We start from the raw sequence: 27,749 nt of genomic DNA on the forward strand, positions 1-27,749 counted from the left end.
GGTAATCTTATATATATATATATATATTTTTTTTTTTTTTTTAACAAAAAAAAAAAAAAAAAAAAAAAACATAACCCGGACTCTGAACATAGCAGAGAGACAGTTCGGAGAAATACTAGGCAAATCAGGTACATTATTCAAAACTAAAGACACGTACCTAATTTTCCTTGTATTTCCTCCATTCTCTCTCTCTCCTACCCCTAAACTGTCCAACATTTTTTGTATATTAAAAAAAAAAATAGAAAACAAAATTAGAGCAATGCAGAACTTCTCTTCTGCGTTGCTTCCTTTGCAGATCACTGATGTACTGGGTATGCATGGGAATGCAATTATCATATGAATGCGCAGTACTTTAGAAAAAGCCCCAAGATACTGTAAAAATGTGGAGGGACAGCACAGTGCTGGTATACAAAGACATTTATTTGAGAAAAGTAAATATTTTATCTTAAATAATGTCATTGTATAATAGCAATAACCAACCCCATGGTTGTGGTACAGTAAGATTTACTCACGGTTGCCTTTATTTAATCACTCGGGCTTCATCCTCATGATTAAACCACAACAACCATGGGTAAATCTTAATATACCATACCAACATTGTCAGTTATTGCTTAAGTAAAATATATACACTTAATAATTATGTATCAGTAATGAGTAATTAACATTCAATTCTGACTTCTTTTTTAAATGAAAATGTTTGTTTGCCATTAGCTCAGTTTTGCTAAACAATGCTTAAACAGGCCCTATCTGAGCAAAACTTAGCAGTGCTCAGCTCTGCTTAGCTGGCTTGAGCATTGCTAAGAAGTCCCATTTTAAGTAGTATTCAGCTCATCTAAGTGGAGTTGCACACTGCTAAGCACTGCTCAGCATTTGACACCTTAAGCACTGCTCAGCTCAGCTTAATGGGTTTGTACACTCCACAGCTTGACTCAGCATTTTTGAAAATGGTTCAATGATGGCAAAGGGTGGGAATATGGCCTTATTTAAACCACACAGGTGGGAATACTGGCAGAAAAGTGATGAGGTTAAAACTACCAACATAACAATTGCAACAAAACCCAAATTAAAGGTCATACTGCTAAATGCTAGGAGTCTAAACATGAAACTGCACTCATTGCAAAGAGTCTTAACCATGGAAAATGCTGACATCTGAGCAGTCACAGAAACCTGGTTCAAACCTGTGGAGAGCACCGCAGCCATACCTGGTTACTCATCCTATCATACATTCAGACCCCAAACTGTGGGTAGTAAAGCCAAAGGAGGTGGAGTTTCAATATATATTAAAGACATAACACCTCCAGGCTGGTCAAACTGTATAATGCACAGGAGACACTCCAGGTGCAGTTAACAATGGACAAGACCCCTATACAAATCATAGCTTAGCTAACGGCCCTCAAATCGGACCCAAGATGCCCAAACTGCCTATCTAGACCTGTTTGAACCTATCCATATTCAACCCTTTACCCTGATCCTGGGTGACTTTAACTACCCAAACATAGACTAGAAGTACTACTCATGTGAGAATACAAATGGCCAGATATTCCTTGATTTTGTCAATGTAGATGCTTTGGAACAGCTAGTTGATACCCCTACAAGAGGAGATAATATCATGGATTTGGTATTAATCAACATGAGTAACCACTTAAGCATCCCTGCAATAACATCCTCCCCTGTAAAGCGGTCATGTTTGAAGTTACTAACTCTCTTGACCCCCCGCTAGCTAGGGTCAAACAAAAAAACTTTTCCAAAGCTGATTACAGCCTCCTGAGGGATAGTATAAACAGCTTTACAGCCCCCTGCCCCTCTCTAGGAACTCACACCAGGATCCAAAACTATACCAAATTACTATACGAACATTTAGATAGATGCATGGAATCAGGAATACTTGACAGGACTAAATCATTCTCCGCAAGGAAGAGTAAACCTGTCTGGTGGACATCTGCTATAAAGAAACTCTATAACAAAAAAAAAGTGCTGTCCAGGACCAAGAAGGAGCAGGTGCCCAATTAGAAGCAATCTCTCCTTAGCCTAAACAAGCATATAAAAGCACTAGTGAAATCCTCAAAAGCAAAATTCAAGTCCAAATTGGCCACATCTGCTAGAGAAAATCAAAAGGCCTTCTTCACATATGTTTGTAATCTCAAAGGTAGCATCCAGATCTGTTTAGAACTGATGATCAAGGACATCACATATACAAATGTCGTAGATATAGCAAACCTGCTGGCTGACAGATTCAGTGAAAATTTCACCCCTCTATCCCCCCAATCAGTAAATCAGGACTTCCCCAGTACCTGTCCCCTTCCCCTTATATCTAGGGATCAGACCATCACTCCTCTCTCAAAGGCGAAAAATACAGCCTCCATGGGACCTGATAACATCCCAGGCTGCATCCTACATGAACTCAAGCAGGAACTTGGGAACTTGCAGCAGCATTAGGTGCCCTATTCAACCAAAGCCAGACTACCAGCTTTGTCCCAGCTGAGTGGAGGACAGACATTGTCATCCCTTTACACAAAGGTAGAGCATCCACTGATCCAGGAAATTATAGACCCATCAGCATAACTAATCTGATCTGCAAGGCAATGGAATGGATTATCATGGACCTTATTAACAAGGACATTGTCAACCTCCAAACACTCAATCCCACACAGTTTGGCTTCAGGAAGGGGAAGTCATGTCTGTTACATTTGGTCTATGTTTTTGAGACAGTCACCAAAGCTATGGATGAGGGGAAGGCAGTGCATACCACCTACCTTGACCTAGCCAAAGCCTTTGACACTATTCCCCACTCAGGCATAATAGATAAACTCTCTCAACTAGGCATCATTCTGTATGTTACCAGATGGGTAGCTAACTGGCTCACTGATAGAACCCACCTAGTCAAAATAGGGGAAGCCACCTCAAGCAGGAGACCCATATCAAGTGGCATACCCCACGGTTTATTCTTGGGCCTCTGTTATGTGGGATATACTTTTCTGAGGTGCAGGCCAAAACCAGTGGGCTATGGCTGACCAAGTTTGCAGATAACTGCAAGCTGGGAGCTGTCATCAATTCCCCTAGTGATGTGGACGTTCTCCAAGAGGGTCTCACCTAAACAAATGACTGGTGCCAGAAACATGGCCTCAAGCTGAATACAAGAGCATGCATCATCATCCCGTTTGGGGAGAGTGATGTCCCTACATCCCACCACTCTATGACATACAGACTCCTCGGAGGTGACCTCTGTCTGGCATACAAGGCCATGTCCGACCCAACCCTGATGGAGTTGCTGCATATCCATAACACAAATTAAACTCACACAGCCTGCACTCAAGACCTTAACCTGTGACATGAATAGAACTTGTTTGCAGGATAGATTTGTGTCCCAAAGATGCGGCCAACTGCGGAATAGAATCCCATTCCATGTCATGAAGAGTACCTCTCTAGGCCTCTTTAAGAGGAACCTGGAAGACTGGATGGGAAACATAACATACACCCTTGAGATCTCATCTGTGACCGTGCTGGACAGAGGAAACAGGTGCTGACTTTGAAGGAACATGGGCAAAAGTCTTGGCTAGGCCTATAAAGGCCTCCAGACCAGTAGCCTGGTATTATCCTATGAACCTATTACCATAGATGTTTGCTGTAATTATTTCAGACTGTCCTGCAATGTTGTCTGAAATAATCCATATGAGTCTAAACTCTGTAGTTACTGTATTGATTATTGTCTTGTTCCTTTATTAGTTATTATTAAATATAGATAAACCTAGTAATTGTGTCTGGTCTGTATAGGACTAAGTAAGCTCTTAGATTACTTGCATGTGTATTTGGTGACACTGTATAGCCCACACCAATAGGCTCAGTCTTGGTCACACTTATCATTTGGCAAATAGGCACATCACACAGTAGGATTTTTCACTCTTTGGTAAGGGCCTTACAGTGGCTGATAAAGAGCTGGATTGTGGCAGTTAGAACTACTTTTAAGTGTGAGCAAAAGGGACCATAGTTGGTAAACCTGTGCCAGCCTTTCCCAGGAGTGAGTGAGTGTGTGTGTGTGTGTGTGTGTGTGTGTGTGTGTGTGTGTGTGTGTGTGTGTGTGTGTGTGTGTGTGTGTGTGTGTGTGTTACCACAGTGGAGCATAGCTTGCAGTTGTGCAGCAGTGACAGCAATATGGGGTCTGTGATTGCCGTGCATGCCATAGTGACATAACCCCTGAGGAGTTTATATGACACCAGGTAGAAGGTTGGCATTCTAGCCTAATACCAAGACAGGCCATTCAACATCTACACTGGAAAGCATGTTTATATTAATGTTAATTTTACATTTTTATATTAATGTTACTTTTATTTACAGATGTAATTACTGACATTTGCAAGGAACACATGACAGAGAAAAAAAAAATAAACCGGATGCATTTAATATTCCTCAAAAAGGTCAAGTTTAAACATAGCTGAGTAGTTTTGCACAGTGTGGCATGGTGCTCGGCAATGCTTAAATGACATTTGAGAAATATACAGCAGTCCAACAGCAGATCCTCACTGGCTGAATAATTAGGACACTGGCAATTTTTTTGTATATATTACAACAGGTTAACTGTGGTAGTGCAGCTTGACCAGAAGCCCATTTGCAGTGGAGACCTGAGTATAAAAGCCTCAGTTACACACAAGTGTCCAAAACTATTACAGTTGCAGGAACATATAACGTAGTTAAATGAATAAGTTTAGGAGATATAATAAAATAGATGCACGTAAAAATGAAGTAACATTACTGAACAATGTTATAATACTGTTCTATATATCTAAGCAGTGATCAGCTTGCTATGCGAAGTGTTTATTTTAAAATATATCATGCAGCGCAGTGATGTAAAATTAGGGGAAAAAAATCCAAATAATAATTATTGAACCCATGACTCTCTGCAATAAAATCAGAGCATTGCACAGTTATTCCAAATCAGCTGTGAGCACTTAGTATTTATTTTAAGATAGATTATGCAGTGCAGTGGTGTAACATTAGGGAAAATTTATACCCCTACCAAGTATTGAACACAGGACCCACCACATCAAAGTCAGAACAACACACCACTAGGCAAAACTAGCTATGGATGTTTAATTGTTCATTTTTAAATTATAACTTGCAGTACAATGATGTAGCATTAGGGGAACAACTACACCCCTACCAGGTATTAACTCCAGAACCCTCTGAACCACAGTCGGAGCAACACACCACTATAACAACTAAGCTGTAGGGAATTACCCCCATTCCTGTACATATATTATAAGTCACAGTGATGTAACAAAGGGGATGGCATACACCTCCGCCAAATATAAAAACCTGAAACATCTGAACCAAAGCTCAGTGCAATACACCAGTAGGACATCACACCTCTGGGGAATTACCTGTGTTTGTACCAAGACAACCCAATTCCCAGTGACACACCTTCCACATATAATGGCATAAATGACAGCTTACTTGGACCTGCGATGCAGACACTGACCCAGTACACAGTCAAATAAATGCTGATGGATGTACTGGATGCCTGTGATATCAGATACACCTAACAACTGCACAGACTGTTGCAGAATATCCACACCTACTTATGGCATGGTTGTCATCAAACCTATTCTGTGTTCTGAAGTACGGGCAGGTCAGTGCAGATTGACCTTACAAACTCATGACAGACAGGTCAGTGTCACATGCCATAGACATCCAAACACACATCTCCATCACAATCCTGTGTAACACACAGTATGCATGCACATATATCCTGCAAATACACCTCCCATAATAATGACTTAGTAGCACTACCTGTTACATTCCTAGCATGCCTCACATCCAGACACCCACAGTCCAGGCCCACAGTCCAACGTGTTGCACAACATTTACATGCTTGTCAATACAACATAGAAATAAATGAGCCCTGCAATGTCCAGCAGAAATGGTTGCTGATAACACAGTCACTGCCACACACAGGAGCAGATCAAAGGCCGTGAGAGTGGGATACATGTCACAAATATGTACGTGTCCTAAATGTCCCCTACCACTCACAGGATGGCACTCCTACTTAACATACATACCAGAGGCTCATACCACACCTGGACTGTTATGGGTACACACACCCTGGCCATGCTGTGACACAAGAGCTGACACTGCCCCCTCACTGACATATAAAGCATGCAGTACCCCAATGTCACCACACTCCCCATTAGGAGTTCTGGCCACAATCCAGCAGCTGTAGCCTGCTACACATGCAGCAGTCTGTCTGGCTAACTGCTACAGACCTAACATACCTTCTAAACACCTAGAGCAGGGCATCCACAACACAATCATACATAACGTGCTGGTGGGGGACTTCTCAGGTGATAGGGACAAGTGTTGCAGTCTCCCCCTACAAACATAGACAGCTGATACACCAGCATCAACTGCAGCAGCATGCACATCCAGATAGAAAGGATGTATGACACACACACATCTGCCTGTCAGCTCACTGACCCCAACACATATTGTTAAACAGTACACTGCTACAGAATCTGAAGCTCTGTTAACAATCGGCACACACAGCGTGAAGCACTTTGGAAATAACACATCAATCCGTACATTGGACAGTATCTCTACATACCCTTTATGATGCTGTAGCTCCCACATCCCGATAATATCCTACTCACAGGCCAGGAAAAGGGTGGAAGCTATATGAAGCCCTTAATTATAGCACTGTGTTGCCACAACATTGGCTAATGATAACGCAACCCAGCTGTTTGGGATGCTAGTAGCAAGTGGAAGTCACTGATTGCTGTACAGGTAATCACCTGTTCCTGAGCATTACCTACAAAAGGCAAGCAGCTGCCTGCGATAAATAGCTCTGACACCTTCTTCTTGAAGACAGGCTGCCATTTCCTAGGAGACCACCACTATATTTCTTCCACAAAGGAGTACAGCAGTATATCAGGTATGTCACACAATTACACATGGAACTGAATGCAGATGGGGGATGCAGACATGGGATATAGGAATCTCAAAAGTAGGTTTCAACAACATTTAATGTAATGATATGTTGCTGTTATTCTGCTGTCCGGCACTTATGGTCATCACGTATGGCTCTGTCAGCATTAACATATATCATACCTCTGGCCCCTGAGTCACCACAGCAACAGTCAGCTCATATATCACTGATACTGGAATGTCTGTTGTACAATAGTGACAGTAAGTAGTGGTCAATACAGCTGGCATATCACATCATGTACTGTCAGTGAGCCCCTCTCAGTGTCTGAATGTCATACAGGATTAGTTCAAGGATTGTACTGATGTCCATGAACATTCCTGATGTACTCTTCCTAGGTCCCTGTGTACTCCACAGCTGTATCTCATTGCCTGACACCTATGGATAGCATACCTAGTGACTCCCTGCTACAGGACAGAAGGTCATAGGCAGTAGTTCTGGGGAGACACTAGCTCAGCCTCAGCAGCAGTGGGCACATAGGGGTCATACAATGTAAGGGAAAGATTAAAGTAGCAGATATTACTGTACCATTGATATGTTCTGCGGGTGTGGCATGTCACACACACACATATTTCTCATAAACTGGGGACAACCATCACGTATTGTCCAACTGCTGTGTAGAGGTCCACATTTGTCTGGCAGGGGGTCTATGTCTATCAGGTCCATGTTCACATTCCGCAAACATATGGGTACAGCATATGTAGGATACCTACCAGGGAGACACCCCACACCAGATATGGAGTGCCTTATGTTATTGTGTAGCACAGATGTTGTTGGTATGTCACTGTGCACCTGTAGTAGCACTCACCTATTTGTTGGAAGTAGTCCAGATGACATGCTACTGTAATGTTGCCCAAAGGGGACACACAACAGTCGATGGCTGTGATGGGTGTGGACACATACCAACACACTCTGTCACAGCACCAGGCCATAACTGGTATCCCTGGTACCATATGAGGTTATGTGGCATATGGTCCCTGAGCACCCATATGCCTAGGCTGACTGTTAGCCCATGTGCATGCATGCCAGTACCTGCTACCCCAGTCAACTGGGACACAGGTGCTATCCCAAGGGTGTATGTGGAGTCAACCATCCATTAATGTAGGTTCTGCCTGCAATAGTGTTAACAGCTAACTTGCCTGATATGGACAGGGTGACCATTCCATAGCAGGGTGAGTGCATGGTACACACATCCAAGCTGCCAACAAGCACAGTTGCTGTCACACACTGGGTTGATGGCACATGTGTGTGTGTTAACACACTGGGGCATGAATTGCACTTGTGCAGTATTCCCAACATTGTGGTTTCTGTGATTGCCTTGCATGCTACATTGAGCTCACCTCTGTGGACTATGTATGATGCCGGGTAGACTGTGGGCCTTATAGGTTATCAGTCTATGGCAGATGTTTGAGGCCCTGGTATTGCCTGGTGGGAAAACTCATTGATGTCTCCAGTTGCTGCATGTGCTGTGTGATGTGATTGACGAACAGGGAATCATAGACAAAACAGGGCCTTATTGGGGGGAATACAGGGATGTTTACACCTCATGTCCCCTGATGACATGCCCATATGTATGTCTTGGCCCATGTAGCAGCATTACCTTTCAACAGATGCAACCTTGTAGTGATAGGTCTTGGTGCCAAACACCTGTGTCCAAAGATCCCTCACGACCAATTGTGTGCCTAGAATTTATTTAGTACTGTGATAATAAGTGTGGACGTCATTCTCCTCAAAGGGGTTGACAATGGATGCTGTGGTATGCGGACTGAGTCCATGTGTCTGTTAATAGTCATCTATCTGTGTGGGAAGCTCCTAGGCAGATGTCCACATCATTAGGGATCTGGCGACAACACACAGCATGCAGTCATCCGCAGACATGGTTGGACATGGGGTAATGGGTGTTCCCTGCACCTCAGGGGTGTACATCACACATAACAGAGGGCAGTACACAGAACAACAGGTTACTCTGCTAGATATGGGTAAACTGCTTGGGGAGGATTCTCCTATGTGGCATAGGTGGGTCGTGTCTGCACACCACTGTGATACCCCTATGGTAACATATGGTGTGATGTATACATGGAATGTTATATCTACAATGGATAGGTGGGTTATGCTGTCACAGACTTTGTCCAGGTCAAGATAGGTGGTTTGTAGTGACACTCTCCATCCATGCATATGGTGACTGTGTCATACAGGTCAACCGAGTGTAACATACATGACCCCTTCCTGGAGAATGCCTAACTGTCCATGATGGAGTATGTGCAGGTCACCAATGTCATGGTTAATGGGTTCCAATATAAACTGTGCCATCCCCTTGCACAGCAGCATAGTTAGGCTGCCTGGTGTATCATGTGACTGAGTGGTGTACACCACACCATACTCTGGAGGGGTGACAGTACTCGTCCATCAAGTGGCAGGAACAATGGCACTGTGCAGTCTTCCTTTGAATACAGTACCCTATGGTGTTACAAGGTTATGGTTTGGCCCATGTAGGATGCACCCTGTGATGTGGTTATGTCCCATGGCAGATGTATACCATGATGTTCAGCTAACAGTAGTGAACCATTCCCCACATTTAGGATACGGGATGTAGTGATTGTGAAGAGAGGGGGTGGTGCCTACACAGACTGTGTCAGCCATCCAGTATGCCATGCCAACAGCATTGGTATAGCTGGTGTCCATGACCACAACAAGTGATTAGATGCAGGTGCACCCTGCGCTGTTGCAGACATATGTGCAGTAGGGGATGTAGACAAAGTAAGCTCATTGTTTGTGGTGCAGGTGTGCAGGACTGATCCCATTCTCACGTACATGCTATGGAGACATTGCCCCAGAATGGGCAACTGCCCCTACTTTGTGTCAGACAGTAGTATGTCCACCCTGTTATGGACAGTATGTATTGCAGATGTTCACCAAACAGGTGCGCATATCCTAGCAGATGAAAGTGTATGCCTGTAGTGTATAGTATACTACAGGCATCTATAGAAATGCAGATATAGCGCTTGTGTGTATGTGTGCCTATTGCTGCTAGTCTTTGATGAGGTGTTGGGGGCGGTGTGGCTATGTATACACCCACCCAGGAGGATGTACTACACATTGGAGGTGTATGTATGGCTGAGCATAGCTAGACGGGTATTGTGGGAGATGGTGAGTGCAAACGTGAGCACTTGATGTTAATGTTGACATAGATGATAACATGTATGCTGAAGTGGTAACCTCTGTTGTGTATTGTCAACTGCACTATACCTTCAACGCCTGTGGGGGTAGATCCTGGCTGCATTGAGGTGTTTGCAATTGGACTGATGACATCTCTCCAGGCAGTTGTGTGCTGTCATGGGTACACCTTACAATGCATGTTACAGTACTTGAAGTGACCCAGGCTCAGGGTGCAGACATGACTCCTAATACAGTTGATGATGTCCATATAGGCAGAATGGGATTACTGGTCACATGTAGTGGCCGGCAGCAAGCTGTCTTCTGCATAGATGTGTGCTGTCAGTGGTGAACTACCCATGCAGTATCCCCAATGGATCTTACTGGCTGTACAGCATGGAGGTGTTTATGTGTCTCTTATTTATGGAAACACCATGTCCCATGCCATTGCTGGCTTCCCCTTTATGTTCTGAATGTATGATAGGATGCTTGACTAGGTAAGGCTGGGGTGCTCTCTGTATCTGTGAACCATGGTGTGTGTGACTGTACAGATGTCTGCATTTCCCAGGATTAAGAATGCTTGCAATGAGGTCTGAGTCATGTATATACCTCTACCGTCTAGCAGCATGGCCTTCAATGTGTGCTGCACTGACAGTTGTATGTTGGTATTGATTACCTCACCACAATTACTAATGGGATCACTGTAGTGCAGCTGACAATCAGTGCCAGACCCATGAAGACCCGTGAAGACAGATGGAGGCCATCACTTGCAGAGCATTGTGTTCTGTTTATCATATCATCTCACAATCACAGGTACTGCCACACCAGGAATATCACACGACAAAAGGGGCACATGTTAAGGCCAACTATTTCATGACTGGATTGTGCCATCTGTCTGGGTGACAGTAGAATGCTGTTTAAGGCTAGGCACATACAAACCTAGGACACATAATCAGTGTGCTCACTCCTGTCTCACTGTATATAGTCCGGGTCTGTGCATGTCATGCCAAGAACACCTGCAGGTACTGTGACAGACTCATAACAGTACCTGTTTGTGATGGACAGCAGTGCGTATGCAATATGGTGGATTGTGTCACCTGCCTCAATCTTGATGCAGGTGAGTACGTTTTGCATGGTAATGTGTTTGACATGAATGGGGTGTGCTTTCCTGAAAAAGGGCAGCCTGTGGTAGACAAACATGTTTATTCGGCAGATAATTTTGCTGTGTCATATGTGATTCTGGCCTATCGTGCTGGTAATGCTCACATAGTTATGCTTACATATATGGGGCCGATGTTGAAGGGCTGAGCACAACATTGCCATCTAGGCATGCCAGAGCCTGCCTGTGGTAAACCTGTCAGATACAGAGTGGGGCAGTACTGAATCTGGGATGTCTGCGTGCAACAAGTGTTGAAGGCCATGGATAGCATTTGTGGGTGTTAACTTAGCCTTTCCACTTGCTGCTGCTGTCTGCATAGGTACATTCCAAAACAGCTTTGCTGATAATGTATTGTAGTAATGACTGTGGACTTAACTCATTCCCTCCAGTACAGCTCTTTTGAGTGTGTACCTTTAACTCCCAGTGGGTGTGGCTTAAGCCTTTAAAAATGAATTTATCATCTTACAGTTCTAACAAATACTCACTGACAGAGGTCAAATATCAATAAAATTGTGTTTGCTATCATGTATGCTTCAAGATAAAATATTCTGATCTCTTGACATAGCATGCTTTTGGAATTATTAATGCAAATATAAACAAGTAATATTTGATGCCTAGAGGAGCAGTAGGAGGTAACTGCTGAAATGCCAGGAGGCGTCAGTTGGCTGTAATGAGTTAACAGAGGTAACGTCCACCTTTTGCCTGGATGCAGTCCCTTTACCAATGTTGTAAAGTATGTACAAACCATTTCTAACTGCTGCCACTACTTTATGCCTGGATGTGACAGTGTTATCCTCCCGAGTACCCAGGTCTGTCAACACTGTCTGTGTGTTAATGGCATAGCCGTTGATGTGAGACATAGTGTGGCCATGTCCATGACATATGGTATGATGGTATTGTTGTCTGCATTCAGCTTTAGTCCAGAACATTGGCACCATTCCATACCCATTGTATGACCCCATAGCAGTGTGTTAAAGGCAGTTTTTGCTTCTATGACAGACAGCACAGTACAAAGTGGATACAGCCTTGGACAGTACCTACAAATGTGAGTGGTTGCAGTTAGCATTCATGCCTATATGCGTGTGGGTCATTGGGTGCAGCAGCTAATCACAGGACCTCCACAGGTCTACATATTGCACACACAGATGCAACACAGATTGGGTTCACCATGTTATCAAATGTGGACTGTGTTACACATCTTGCAGTACCGCGACAGTTGCTGGGACATACAATAACCATGGGAATTGCAACTGACAGGACTTCTCAGGGTTTGCTAATATGACAGCTTCTTGGAGTCACATTACCTTTGTTTATGCTACTTGTCATAACATTCAGGTGCTTCTGATGTGAAATAACGGCTTTATACAACTAGTAGACAAAGTTAAGGGTATGTTTGTTGCTCTACACTCTGGGGACCTCTGTATTGCTTGAGTCATTGTTACAGGTGACACCTGGCCAAACATGGACTGCAATCTGGAGGGTGGGACAAATGGCCATACCTCTCGCCGCTACATATTGTTGCAAAATGTCCTAATATTTGCCACATACGTTTGTTCCATTCTCCATGACATTGTGGTTTTGTGGCATATATGTGGCAAACCATAACATAGTAACATTAAAGAATGATAATGTATATTGTCAAGTAAGAACACATAATCTTCAGGGGATGCATGCCAATGCAAAAGCTGCTATGCTGTCTACTTTTTATGTACTGCGGCAATATGTAAAGACTGACCTAATATTTGGCCTTTGTCCAACTCTTCTGTATGGCTTTATCCAGGTGTCCTTCTATGATGTTTTGAGAAGTATGCTGGTGGCCTTAACACAGTCACACCACTGCAAGGGGATATACATACATACACACCAACCATGTACTACCATTGTTGGGTGTACAACCCCTACCTGGCTAGTTTTACCTATGTTGTTGCTATATACATGATGCAAGTGCCATGACACAAGTGTCACAGAGCTTATTTAGTGTAGGTGTATCTGCCACTACTATTCAGGTAGTTGACATATGCAAGTAGCATAAGGATTGCCACTGGGGGTTTGCAAGGCCCTGATAATGTTATAACCATCTCATCCACACACACAATGCTGCATACGGACATGCATTGAAACACACGTGCACACAGAGTTGGTACTTTTGTGTTTAGAAGACCTACCTATCTAGTTACCTGCTCTATATACTGACATAGGTATTGCATGCGCAACAGTGATATTGATTTATAAAATGTGTAACTTTGCTTCTAAGGTGAATGACATCTGTAAGCCCTGAATAGGTTGCCATTGGGAGAGTTAACAGAGTGGAAAAGGCACACTAAATGGTATAACCATCTCACTCACACACACACACACACACACACACACACACACACACACACACACACACACACACACACACACACACACATGACAGCCACGCTGCTACATACTTATCATAAGCACCAAGTAGCTTAGATGGCTGGAGAGTGTCCAAAGGTGCTTCTAAGGTGAATGACATCAGCAACCCTTGTAAAGTAGGGCAATGGGGGGGGTTTACTGGGTGGAAAAGGCCTCAAAATGGCATAACCTACAAACACACACAGAGACTCAGACACACAACTGCCAGTACCAAGATTAGAACCCCTAATTAACTAGTTGTATGTATTATAGTACTACATACTTATCGCAAACCCCACAAAGCATAGATAGTTGAAAAATGTCCAAAGGTACTTCTAAGGTGAATGATATCATCAGTCCTTGTAAAGTCAGGCAATGGGAGGGAGTTTACTGTCTGGAACAGGCCTCAAAATGGTGCAACCTATAACCACACACAGTTGCCAATACCAAGATTAGAACCTCTGTCTATCTTGGTGTATGTACAATAGTGCTACATACTTACCACAAGCTCCACGAAGCTTAGATAGCTGAAGAGTGTCCAAAGGTGCTTCTAAGGTGAATGACATCAGCAGCCCTTGTAAAGTAGGGCAATGAAGGGATTTACTGGGTGGAACAGGTCTAAAATGGCATAACCTACAAACACACACACAGTTGCCAGTACCAAGATTAGAATGCTTACCTATCTAGTTGCATGTACTATAGTACTACGTACTTATTGCATGCACTACAAGCCTTATGCATTTGAAAACTGTCTGGCACTGCTGTTGTGGGTGGATGACATCAGTAGCTGCTGACAGATAGGCCACTATTGTGGAGGCCACAGGTATCAGGGCCATTAAATGGGTGACCATTACACAGACATAAGCCTGTTTTGTGTGTTTATACAGATGTAAGTGTAAATGATACATAAACATACACAAGGTGGGTGATGTGAGATTACAACCCATACATCACTACTATTACAAAATGGAGCTCACCAAAGTACTTGTACATGCCACTGCTTGTAATTGTGCAAATGTCTCCAGCAGTACATCACTCTCTGGCTTTCAGTGTGTCTGTTTCTCACTCTGCCTCTTTCTGTCTCTTTGTCTCTGTCTATCTCTCTCCCTGTCTATATTTTATATATATGTATATATATAGGAAACCTATACATATGCATGTATATGACACTCCACAGATGCAGACATATCTTATATGCGCCACATACAGATAGATAAGGGTAATCCTGTGTGATAGGGGTGGGGAGAGACAGATAACATGTACAAAGCTGTCTGTATACAAAGGCATATATGGACAACACAGTTCTATAGTGGGATTTGTGTTCATACATGGGGTGAAATTGTCTAAGTGTAGGAGCATGCCCAGTATGAGCTTCAATAGTAACAGTGGTACTCCAGTCCAGAGCTAACTGTACTCCGGTCCAGGCTTTTGTGTGCTACAGCTGATTGGCTGATGAACCTGTGTAAACAGTCCAGAAACTCAGTGATATAGTGGCTGAAGGATCTACTGGCTGAGTGCTACCCTTATTGAGTCATATCCTGGGGTGGGTACAGAATGCCCTGGACTGACCAAAGGTTTCCATAATATGTGTGGTATATTCTACATAGCACTGTGATTTCCTGGTATGCCAGTGGCAGATTGGTCTAGATTAATGTGAGGAACCACTGACAGACATTTGTTTACTGACTCCATACAGTGCAGGGAGCCTATGGTACTGCACAAATTGTTCTAGTGTGCACAGTCTACATTTTTGTGGCCATTGCTTCCCCTCCCCCTTATATGTGTCTCTTGGTCTTTGTGTACTGCAGTCACAGGCTCTGTCCACAATTGCCGCTGTTATGTATTTGTAGTTAAGGTGTGATTGGGGGTATAAGCTGTAACCTCATGCATGGGGTTATGGACTTCATACCTTTGACTGTATGTGTTTAGCAGGTTGCCCATCATTGTGCCCCATACTTCTGCTGTGGTCCTGAGAAGGTTTGTATTGCACTTTTGGCCAGAGCTGTCAAACTCTTACAGACACACATCTGTATAAGCACATAGATGACGTTGTACACAAGCCCAGACATGGGGACAAGGGTCTTAATATTTCTGATCGAAACGTAGACAGTTGGTAGAAGGTTTTTGTATTAGTTTTCCTTTTCTTATGGGTATGAGGTCTGCATCTCAACTGTCTGTCATTGATGTTTTCACATCAACCAATTTTGTTTATAGATAGCTTGCCAGGCAAATGCAAAGTTATGGCAAGCACAACATATATAGGACACATAGGTGTGGACATTTTGTGAATCCCTGTAACTCCAGGGGTATGGCTGGTGCCCACTGACTTGTTGTCAGTACTGACATAGTAATGGGGAAGCCTTTACATCCTGGCAGTATAATGACCTGTCCCACCCTGCTGTTGTACTAGGCACCATGTACGTTACTCAGAGCTGTGTACTATCCATATGTGTGGCCCCCTGTCCCTCCACCATCCAGCTTTCCTGCAGTAACATATATTTCTTCTGGACAGTCTGTATAACTCCTTCTGTAGGTGTAGCTGACATGCAGATTTGTTGCCACAGTCAGTCTGGAACCATGGACCGTGGCAACCACAGTCCTATAGTTAGACCAGTAGGTCACAACAGCCACCAGTAAGTGTTGTGTACTTCCTGACACTATTAACCACAAACATACAGAGCACATTGACCCCTGCATCTTATAGAACTGGAACAACATATCAAGGTGATTGTGAAAGGCCTGGGAATGTGTGGTCTGCTGCTATTATCTTACAAACATACATGTTACTGCAGTTCTATGTGACCACGTGTGTGTTGGGGGGCGGTCATACTGCTCAACTGTACACATCTTCACTGACTGTCCAGATGTTTGGCTCATATTTTGGTTCCATTTTTATTACATATGTGGTTTTGTGCCAAATATTAGTGAAATCATTTAAGACTGAAGTTAGAAAGTTATGACAGTCATTTGTTTTTCAGACTTCTTGCCCACACTACAGAGAAGACATGCTACTGCAACAGCTGTTATTGCATCAACTTTCGATGCTTGTAAGAGCAATCCTTATGGCATGTGCCTGTTTTTGAGACTTTGCCACAGATTTCTTGATGGCTTTGTACAGCTGTCATTCTGTTGGAGGTTTGGACCTATGTATGGGACTCCAACATTGACATCCATGCATTTGTGCTATGAGCCCGCTGTTTGTTAGTACCTCACATAGTGAAGGGAATTTTACTGGCACAAAGCCTACTGCATATTGTGTGGCAGGCAGAATCTGGCAGTGTGTGCCTGTTATCCCACATAGCTGCCCATTGTCTTATGCTATCCCAGTAACCCACTCCATTCCCATGCATACATGCAGCAATACCATACATATGCTACCACAGTGTACTACGCCACTCATTTATTGTTAAGAAGGGTGACTTACCTTGTGACAGCAGCAGTTGTGAGGACAGTGCTTCAGGGCTGACTCTGTCGGATGCGCACAGTATACAGCCTATACATGGTACAGTATAGGTAGTGTGATGTGTATGGCATCCTTTTTACTGTGTGTGTGCGAGTCAGAGAGAGATGTCAGTCCCTGGGTCACTAGGGTGTCAGTGTATGTGCTATGAGTTGTCTCTTTGCCAAGGTCAGGGTGTACTGAGTGGGTACCTGTTATTTAATCGACCGTTTCAAATGTAGAATACTGGAAGTATGAACGGGGAAGTTCAAAAAATAGAAATTTCGAAGCCGCGGAAATTCTAATTCTTTCCAAGGGAAAGAATTCAGTTGGCTGTTTCTGCGGCTTCAACATTTTCTGTACTGTGTTGCGAAAGTTACAGATTGGGTTAAGGTAAGTGTGTGAGTGTGATGGACATTGGGGTTATGGTGCGGGTAAGGTAAGTGCGAAAGTGATGGACCTTAGGGTTAGGGTTTAAGGTTAGCGCATAGATAGTTGTGTATGTAAGGTGTAGCATAGGTTTATTAGGTTTTTGGTGTGTCTGTGTTGTGTGTGTGTTTTTTGGAACAGCGAATTTTTTCCCTGGGAAAAAATTCTCTGTTCTGAGGTTTTGATGTTGTCATATTTCGAATATATGGTGTTCGAAATTTTGGAAGTTCGATTATATGACATATACCCTACTGAGCACGTGTACATCTGCCTACAGGGACAGGCTGAGGGTTTTCATCCAACAAGTCCATCTGTGCCTGTGATGACCTTGGCACTGGTGGGGGGCTGTGTGTCCCTTCCCTGTGACATTCCTGCTGCAGCTGTTTCCACAGGATCATATTATGTAGCATGACACATACAATGAACATTTGTGCACATGTGGCTGGAGAGTACTGCAGGGCTCCACCTGATATGTCAAGGCAGCTTTACCATGACTTGAGCATCCCAAACACACTCTCTTAGATGTTTCTAGATTGCGAGTGTGCCTCATTATGGTGTTCTTCAGTGTGTGTGTGTGTGTGTGTGTGTGTGTGTGTGTGTGTGTGTGTGTGTGTGTATTTCTGATTATGTCATCATCCACAGTTCCAGTGCATAGGCACCATCCCCCATGAGATGGTTGTAAGGGATGTCCTCCCTGGCAAATGCCTGGTACAGCTTTGAGGCATGCCAGATGTGGGAGTTGTGATAATTGCCAGGGCTGGCAGCACACACACTAATAATGCCCTGGGCACTGCACACAACCTGGCAGTTGATGGAGTGATAGGCCTTGTGGTTGATGTAGATGGTACCCTCTTCACCAGGTGGTGCTTTGATGTGGACATGGGTGCAGTCTATGGCTCCCAGTATCTCTAGGTAGTTTGCTATATGGTGGAAGAGATGCATATTGCTGGTCCTCTCCTCAGGAGTGCAGGGGAAATATGGTTTACTATCAAAAACACAAAAATCACTTATGCAAAAGGTGATTTCTGCGACAAATAGCATTGACTTTTACATATTAATTAGGTTGTAATGGTCGACACAACAAAGTCAACAATTTCTGTCGATCATACTTTGTAAATCCCCATTTACATCCATGCTGTGAGTCCCTGCCCTGTGTACATCCTTCTAAATGAACGTACACATGAACTTTGACATTCCAAGTTTCACTTCTACCATGTTTGAGGAGGAGGCTGTCATGCATGTCAATGTCTGCCTTTTGACTGTAAACTGGGGAAATATATCTGCTCACTGGCATGTCCTAGCATGACATCCAGGAACTGGTGGAGTACACTGGATGTGGATGCCTGTGAGACCCCCACGATGTCTCCAGTAGGTCTTTGGAAAGTACCTGCAGCTAATATTCTTAAGGCTACACATACCTTTCTTTTCCACTAGGATGGGTTCCCCTCTGTTGCCTCTGAGTCTGAGGTGAGGGCAGCAGAGCTCGGTGAGTTGCTGCAGTATTTCCCTGTCCACCCTGTAGTGCTCTATTATCTCCAGCTCATGTAGCCTCTGAAAGGTTACCCTGGGTCTGAACACTCTTCTCCTCCTCATTCTGGTCCAGTTGTAAGCATCATCATCATCACCGCCCTCAGTCTGTAGCACTTAGAGATGTAGCAAAGTAGCAACAGCCCCTGTCATTTTGTCAGTTAAAATTCCCAAGTGTGTACTCCAATGGTGCTGAGTACATGGGAAAATCAGATTGCAGGATGTTTGCATACTTTATACTGGTGTGCTGCAGATGCTGCCTGTGTGATTGGCTAACTATGATACATTCCACCTGCCAGCTACATTATTGAGGGGTTTGAGTGGGCCACTGTGAGTAGCAGAGGCCTTATTAGTCATTTATAGTTGATTGCCTTTTGTCTATTTCCTTTTTTCCCCATTTCCTCCAGTTTTAGACCTTTAAAACTGTTGCAGCTAGTGGGAACATTGCTTGGTAGAAAGGGCCCTCCCCTGGAAACAAACACGGTATGCATTTCTGAAACTAGCTAAGCACAGCTAAGCGGCCTCAGACACACTCCCTTGCTTAGCTGTGCTTACCTGCTTTCTGAAATGCTGAGCAGTGCTTAGCAGTGCACAAATCCACTTAGTCGGGCAGAATGCTGCTTGTAATTACACTTTTAAGCAGAGCTAAGCACTGATAAGCATTGCTCAGTTTTCAGTTAAATAAATGTACTAATTGGACATTAATTGCTCATTACTGACATATTATTAAATGTTATATGTTTTACATTATATGACATCCCCCTATGTGCTTTGATTACATTACCTTGGGGTGTGACTGTACTGTATGGGACACGTGTGTTTACATGGGTAAGTTCATAGGGTCTATAGTATAACAACGAACGATCAAATGATTGAACGTTATTATATCAAACTCAAAAGGTTGAATTCACAACACATTGAACTACCAGAACAACAATTTTTTTCCCAGGGAAAAAAAATCGCTGTTCCCAAAAAAAAAAAAAAAAAAAAAAAACATTACATAAAGTGGAGGGGCTTCATCCCCACCCCCCACCCCAACATAGAGGGCTATGCCCCCCACACCCCCAACTCTGAGATCACACTACAGTGCTGAAAACGGCAAAGTGACGGAAGCGGCCAAGCGACTTCTTTCCCAGGGAAAGAATTTGCTTATATGCTGCTTCGCCAGTTTGCATTTTCGACATTTGAAGTTCGACCAAGATGCATTCGACAAAATGTGTCTTCGGTCTTCTGATAGGAATCCGAGTTCATATCATATATCCACTGATACTGGAAAATTTAGACCAGATACACTACCCTGGTTAACAAATATTAATTACTACATCATTAAATTAAAAAAAAATATTTAACAATGCTTTCCCATGTAAAAGCTGAATGGCTTGTCTTGACATTTGAACTACTACATGCAAAGCCCGAACTCTAACCACAAAGCTAATGGAGCTGTGCAAATGTTCAGCTATACATTTCTATATAGGTCTTTCATGATACAAATACACTGGAAAAATACAACCATTTTAAATAAATATATAAAAACCTGTCATTCTATCAACTTTCTAAGTTTGTAGAGCAATATTTAAAAACTATCCCTATTTCTGGCCTTTTTAGTATTGCATTTGTCTGGACTTGTAAGCTCCAATGTGTTTTCACCAAGCATGACACATCCCCTTTTCATGTCAGCTGCCTCTTCTGCCTACACCACCACATTATAGCCCCTACACGGTTAGGTACCTGCAGACACAGTGGCCCAATTTGCTATTCAGTAAACTTAGCTAATTTGTATACACCTAATTACATATATCCTAGTTACAGCACTACATGAAAACCTATGTCCTTAGCAACCACTGTTACCTGCCATTATATAAGTCTGCATGCTGGCCAGTATAATGGGGATTTTACTTTTAGCTTAAATAATCCCCTTTTAGGATTTTAATTTTATATTTTGTCAGATCCCATGCTTGGGTTCTGCTGTACTCCACTTGCACATAGCATATGTGCACATAAAATTAACTTTGATTTTTTTATATTTTGCATCCGTTTTAAATGCTAATGGCCATAGTTTTGGCCATTAGCATGCCTAATGCAACTAACACATGTTTTATTTTGAGTTGTCATAGCCTCAGTTTTTTTTTTTTCTTCCAGTCCTGTACATGGAAAGTTCTCGCATACATTTCTAATGCAGACACGGCTCTTACACGGATGCCTATCTGCTTCCTCGATCAGTAAATCACCTCATTTGCATGGTTTTCACCAGCAAATGAGGTGATTTACATCCTGCAATCATGTCCATGGTTGAACAGTGCTGGGAGGCTCGTGCACACCCCCAGCACTGTTTCCCGGATCACAAAGGCTCCAAACTCCATGTTTGAGCCATGGCACTATGCTTGCATGCAGATTAGCTCTGTGTTAGATTTAATGAATTACTCCCTTTATACCTAATGTTGTTCATCCTAAAACATCAGCTTTTAAGTAATGCTTGCAGTTCTGTATGGCTGGGTCATGGAAAGCAGTGTTGGGTAATAAGAAAATGGGCATTTATTTACATCCCACACACTAGAGCAAATATTCCTGCTCAGATCAGTTTGAGTAAGAATACTTAGTTGATGGGCTCAAACAGATGTTTCAGGATGCAGTGGAAAAGAGCACTTTCCAGTGCAAACATACTGTGTTGTTAGACTTTGTGTTTATTTATTTGTTCATTGCTATCTGATAAATGGGTAGGTTGGGTTAGTCAGTAAACCCTTTTCAGCCACCACCCAAACCTTTATAGGAAAAGTACAGTAGTGAACCTTACATATTAGCAAGATTAGTAATATTAAAAGCAATAGCTACCATTGTATTATACATAGAGTAACATTCAACAAAGCGACTTACATAAAGTTAAAGTTAAATTGGCATAGGATTTAGAATAAGGTTCTACCATCTTTAAAGAATAGACATTTGGATTCTTTTTAAAGAAGATGTTCTCTAAATATAGCCTTAAAGCCACTCTGTGTTTGTTGTTTCCTTACTTTAAGGACATTAAGGAGCTTGCATGCAAATGACACAGACACCTTTCCGAAAGGTTGTTGATTCATCAAGGAAAAATTAGACAGAATGAAGCTGCATTAGCAGGGCAAGAGCTATGAGTACAGGAGCTGGAGTTGCTAAATGATTACTTATTAAAGCAAATACAGTTACTATGTACCCAGAAAGACGTACAAAGTAAAAAGTCACGGACATTCAGAAGCCATATAGCTGAAACATTGTTATGTCCTTAAGGTGTTATTTGCATATATCCCATGGGCTTCTACTACAAGAAATCTAAGGCATTGCACAGTCCAGATTCTAGATCTAGGTTTTTCTCACAGTTTTTAACCTAGAGAACAGAGGATTACAATCCAACCTTTGAATATTTGACACCCCTGTGAGCTCAAAATGTCATACTTTTCTTACAAAGTTTTATATGATTGATGTTAAAAAGAGACTTTAGAGGAGCAGCAAACTGAACAGGACCATTAGTTAAAAAACTACAGCAGCGGGAGATCAAACCTATCATTTCATAGAAATTATTATCATTCAAATAGAAGAAAATCGTGTTAAAAACTACTTTGAATGCTTTGAGACAGGTCTACTTCATCACAGAGGAAAAATACTTAGACCTGTGACTCTGCATTTAAAGAAAAAAGGGGGTTAAATGTAATAATTTAATACCCTTCTCCCATGTGAGCGATGATCAGCAATAATTTGATTTCATTAAAAAGGTACAGATGCAGTTTATAAAGAGTTGAAGCATTTGAGGCTATGGGCAGTTTTATTAAAAATGAAGTGTGGACACAAGGATTCATGGGTGTCATCTCCATCCATTTCCATAAAACAACCAGCTGGGAAGAAGCTCCACGTCGCAACAGATGAGACTGGTGAATAAGTCTGATGATATCAGTGTAAACTCATAATGGAATAGTGGTTTATTGCAAAGGGTTTTCAATCTTGATCTAGTGGTTTGACTCTTGATGGTTATGCTGGCTTGTACCTTGATCTAGTCTAGCATTAGAAGGAGATCTGGTATACATAATGTAAATTTTGTTGCTTTTCTTTCTTTCTTTTTCTTTCTTTCTTTCTTTCTTTCTTTCTTTCTTTCTTTCTTTCTTTCTTTCTTTCTTTCTTTTTCTTTCTTTCTTTCTTCCACCACTTTATCCTTCCTTTCCATGTTTCCCCAATCCTTTTCTTCTTTTAAGACCAGTATACCCATATTGAGAAGCCCCATATGAAGAAATTGTGGAAGGGGTCTTCCTGTAAAGCTATTCATTAATGTGATCAATTATCTAGGAACAGCATTATCCAATTAGTTAAGTGAAAAGTAATTGAGTACAATAAGACTCTACCGAGTAGGAATGAGGTTAAATACTGCTACACAGACTCATCATGCACTAAATTTATCTTTATGCTTCCACAACCTGAGGCAATTGATGTTATCATCTCATATATGTCATTTGTTTTTATTAACCATTCTGTGATATTTTAGTAGGCATGTACTCCTGTTCAAAACATTAAGCATGAATAAGAACCGTGAGGTGCATTGCTAAAAAATAATACTCACAAAGTGAATGTAATACCCCCTACTGTAATGCCGTCTCCTTTGAAGTAAAAATAAAATCTGGACCCCCAGCTAAACCTGGAATATTCAGGAACTATTCTAAGGTTAACCTCCTGCTATTAAGTGAGAACCTGGCAAAAATTCAAGTCCCCATAAACCCTGAGAACACTGCTGCCTATGCAGAACTGTTCACAGAAACCCTGTACAAGCATGTTAGTAGCTGCATAGAGGCAGCTATACCCACAGGACGAAGTACAGAACTATCTCAAAAAACAAGCCACCCTGGTGGAATCACAAAATCAATAGGCTATATAACAGGAGGAAGAAAATCATGGCAAAAATTAGGAAGTGCAGCACCCAGCAGGATAAAAGCACTCTCATCAAACTTATCAAACAACTCAAGAGGACAAATAAAGTCTACCAAAGCCAAATTTGAGGTAATTTTGGCCTCCCAGGCCTAGGACAACCACAAAGCATTCTTTAGCTGTGTCCGCAACCTCAAAGGCAATTCCCAATTGTGTGCAAAGCTCACTGTAAATGGAATCACCTATACTGAGCCAAAAGATATAACAAACCTCCTGGCTGATAAATTCAGCTCCAACTTTACCCCTCTCTCCCCCTCAACCTTCCGTCAAGAAATATCAAATATAACTCCCCCTACTATCACTAGGGAACAGGTCCTTAATGTAGAGAAAGCTTGTAATGCATGTAATCCACCTTCAGACATGTTTTTTAAGAACATCAACATATAAAAGAGTGGTGATGTCATCCATTAAAAATGTGCAGTCACAATTGTCAAACAACATATCCTGTGGCACGTGGATTCAGGCAGTGTTCTGTACCTTCTGATCATAGGTAGTCTGCTCAGATTCAGCCATTACTCCTTATACTCACATTTATCAGTATGTCTCTAAATGTTCAGGTAGGTAACAATACTGTCAGCCAGTTTTCAGCTGTGTACATGTATGGCTAGGGATTCTTATTATGATGATTTATCCTCATTTTTCACACGTACATGCTTTGTTGGATAGTGATGATGCCATGGGATAATATTTGGCTTTCCCATGAGAACTACAATAGCTTTTCCTGTGGTGTGAGGCCGTGAAACTATGTTCTGTATGGTGGTACCTTAGTGCAGCATGTGTTTGAATCTGTGATTAACCACACATTGTGCCTGATTGCCATTCTCCCTTTACACACATGACATATATTACACATTAGTAGCAGGCAATGTTGTGTGAGAAACAGACATATATGAATAGTATTTTAAAGAAATGACAGACACACATATCCCTTGCAACAATAACATGATGTCATGGCTTCAAAGTCCAAAATATCTCGCATTTGTAGCACCAGCGGCAAAGTGGCACATTCATTCTTCCCAGTATCATATAGCTTCTGTCGTCACACAGTCCAGCATTCAAAACCCCACATTGGCTGACTGTAAGCATTGCATATTTGAATGTTGTTAAGCTTGAATGACATGCACAAGTGTTATAATGGATACAATTACAGTGGAAGAAACCTCCCCCAGCCATTTTATCTTGTACAAACTGCAACATAATAGTATTATGTAATGACTTCACATAGGTTGAGTCTTACATGCTTGTTAAGACTTCCACTATGGCGCATGTGATTTGTACACATTTGTATGGTGGACTTTCATGGCTCACTGTTCAATTCCAGCCAAGGGTAACATTCTATGAATGTACTCACATTGCATAAACAATACTACATGAAGTTATTATTATCAGTTTTTACTTTGGAGAAAGGAATATCAAGTCATTTTGTAATATCCTGCTAGTGAAACAGTTGTTCTGCGAATGTCGTGGTGTGAGTGCTCCTGCTTCACATGCATTCAGTAATGACTTGTATAGCAGATTCAGTGTGTTTCAAATCTCAGATAATGTTGGACAAAACAACAGGAACAGCTTCCATGGCCAAGAAGCATTTGCTATTGTAATGCTCACAGTTGTGTGAACATTAACATAGTTACCACCTTGTCATAGTTCTGACAAAATCATACTGTACACATTATCCTCACATCTCCTTTATTACTTCACACATTAATTTCATGTATTTGTGGTAAGATCCACTGCTATGTAGTGTTGCAATGTAGAGTGTGCAGTATGATATGCAGGGTTTGAATCTGGTAACATCTGTCTGTTACATAACTGTGTCAGACAGGAGTGGCTTAGGCAAAGGAAGTATTTATTGCACAGTCAGAGGGCAACATTTTTAAGGCATCAGCCTAAACTGTAGGGGATCCATACCCATTACAATAGGGAAGTGCTGTAAGCCATTCAAGTGTGTCCATCATGACACACACAATATGCCAGTTTTCTGTGGCATCACATGTTGATACATGTCTTTCTAATATCTATCCTGGCATGTGTTTGAGTTTGGCAAGTTGAAAATGATGAGTATGCCATCAGTTGTTCACAGGCATTACTTAATTTACAAATAATAATGCACTGTATTGTATCTACCTCTGAACATTTAGATGCAATTTTCTTCACACTGTACTGCTTTATTGGACACGAAGGCTTAACATAACGTCTTCTTGTATGACGTGATGCCAGTTAATCATAAAGTGTGATTAGCCTCTGTTTGGACACATTCTTGTGTGTTTGTGTTGTTTGCATGCTGTCATGGCAGTGTTCACTGTAATGCCCTGTGAGCATGCTCAGTATAATCCTGTAGAAGATGGGCTCCTTTTACAAACACAGATCTTGAACTACTAAAATATCATCAGATCTGTGTTGTCGTTTGTCAGTTCTGTATTTTGATAGCTATTGCATTAGTGTTTATGATGCACATGTATATTAAACACCTGCTTGTCCAAGACCTGTGTCAATGAAATATGCCTGCCTATCTATGGTTGTTCAATGACAAATGTTAAAACATGCCCCTTTCAGCTGTGTCACTATACAGCTCATGCCTTGTTCATACAGGATGGAGTGGAAGATGCAGCAATACAGCCAGTTATCACACATACATTCCCTGTATATACATGTCATATTCAATAACTGCACTGTATGTGAATGGTCCATTATGCATTCACTCTCCTTGTTAACTATTATCTCAACTCAGCATGTTATTAACATCAGCATGTTATTAACATAATATCACATTTACTTCCTTTTCATACAATACTGCATTGTATCTGTCTCACATATATTGTTAATGTGCATTTTTACGTTATCGATATGGGTTATTATTACCATAAAATGGACGTCTTTCTATTGAAAAATGTTTCTTTGTGGCATTATCACCTTTGAATGCATTAACTGTGTACATTTTTTCATTTACCCTCCCCTCATAATTATCCCTGCACTATTAACATTGTATTCTGTGTAAATTAGCCCAGTTTCATGTCCCCTGCATCTACATGCTTACAGGCTTTTACTTCATAGAAGTGTCTATGCATGCTCACATAATATATTTGCCGACAGGCAAGTAGTTGTGTTTACATTCTGTGCTCATGCCCCCATCATTGTTTCATGGCCTCCAACACTGCCGCTGGCCACAAAATGGTGCTTGGAAATGTGTAAGTATGATGAGCAGCATCCACCAGTACCGATCTTATTTAGTTAGTTACATTTAGGTGGCAAGGTTAACACTGATGTTCATTCAGTTAACGGACTGCAGTTGTGTAGCCTACACAATTGTTAATGAATCCCAGGGAATGCTATTATGTTACATTATGGGGTTGCACATATTGCAAATATGTTGATTAGTAACAGCAATAAAGACTTTTAAAATACATATGAATATTCACATTCATTGTTACTATTACAACCATCCTCTGCTCCTTCCTGCTAACATTATTTCTCCATTGTCCACTGGAAGTAGTGATTCCATTATAGTATATGTCTTCTGGAACCAACAAATAATGATGACCACCTTAACTATCTTATCCTAGAATGTAACTAGTGGCAGCTTTAGTCCAAGTGTCTGCAGAAAAACATGTCCATAGGTACTTGAACTATCTTCCTCCAAAATAATTTCAGCAGTAAGATTTTTGAGACTGCCAGTCTGTATTTTTTGTGATTGAAATTAATAAAAGTAAATACACATTTAACTGTAAATGCCAAAGATTCAGTAAGCAAAT

This window comes from Protopterus annectens, chromosome 6.part0 (assembly GCF_019279795.1).
Source record: "Protopterus annectens isolate FY-2018-M chromosome 6.part0, PAN1.0, whole genome shotgun sequence".
NCBI classification, from domain to species: domain Eukaryota; kingdom Metazoa; phylum Chordata; order Ceratodontiformes; family Protopteridae; genus Protopterus; species Protopterus annectens.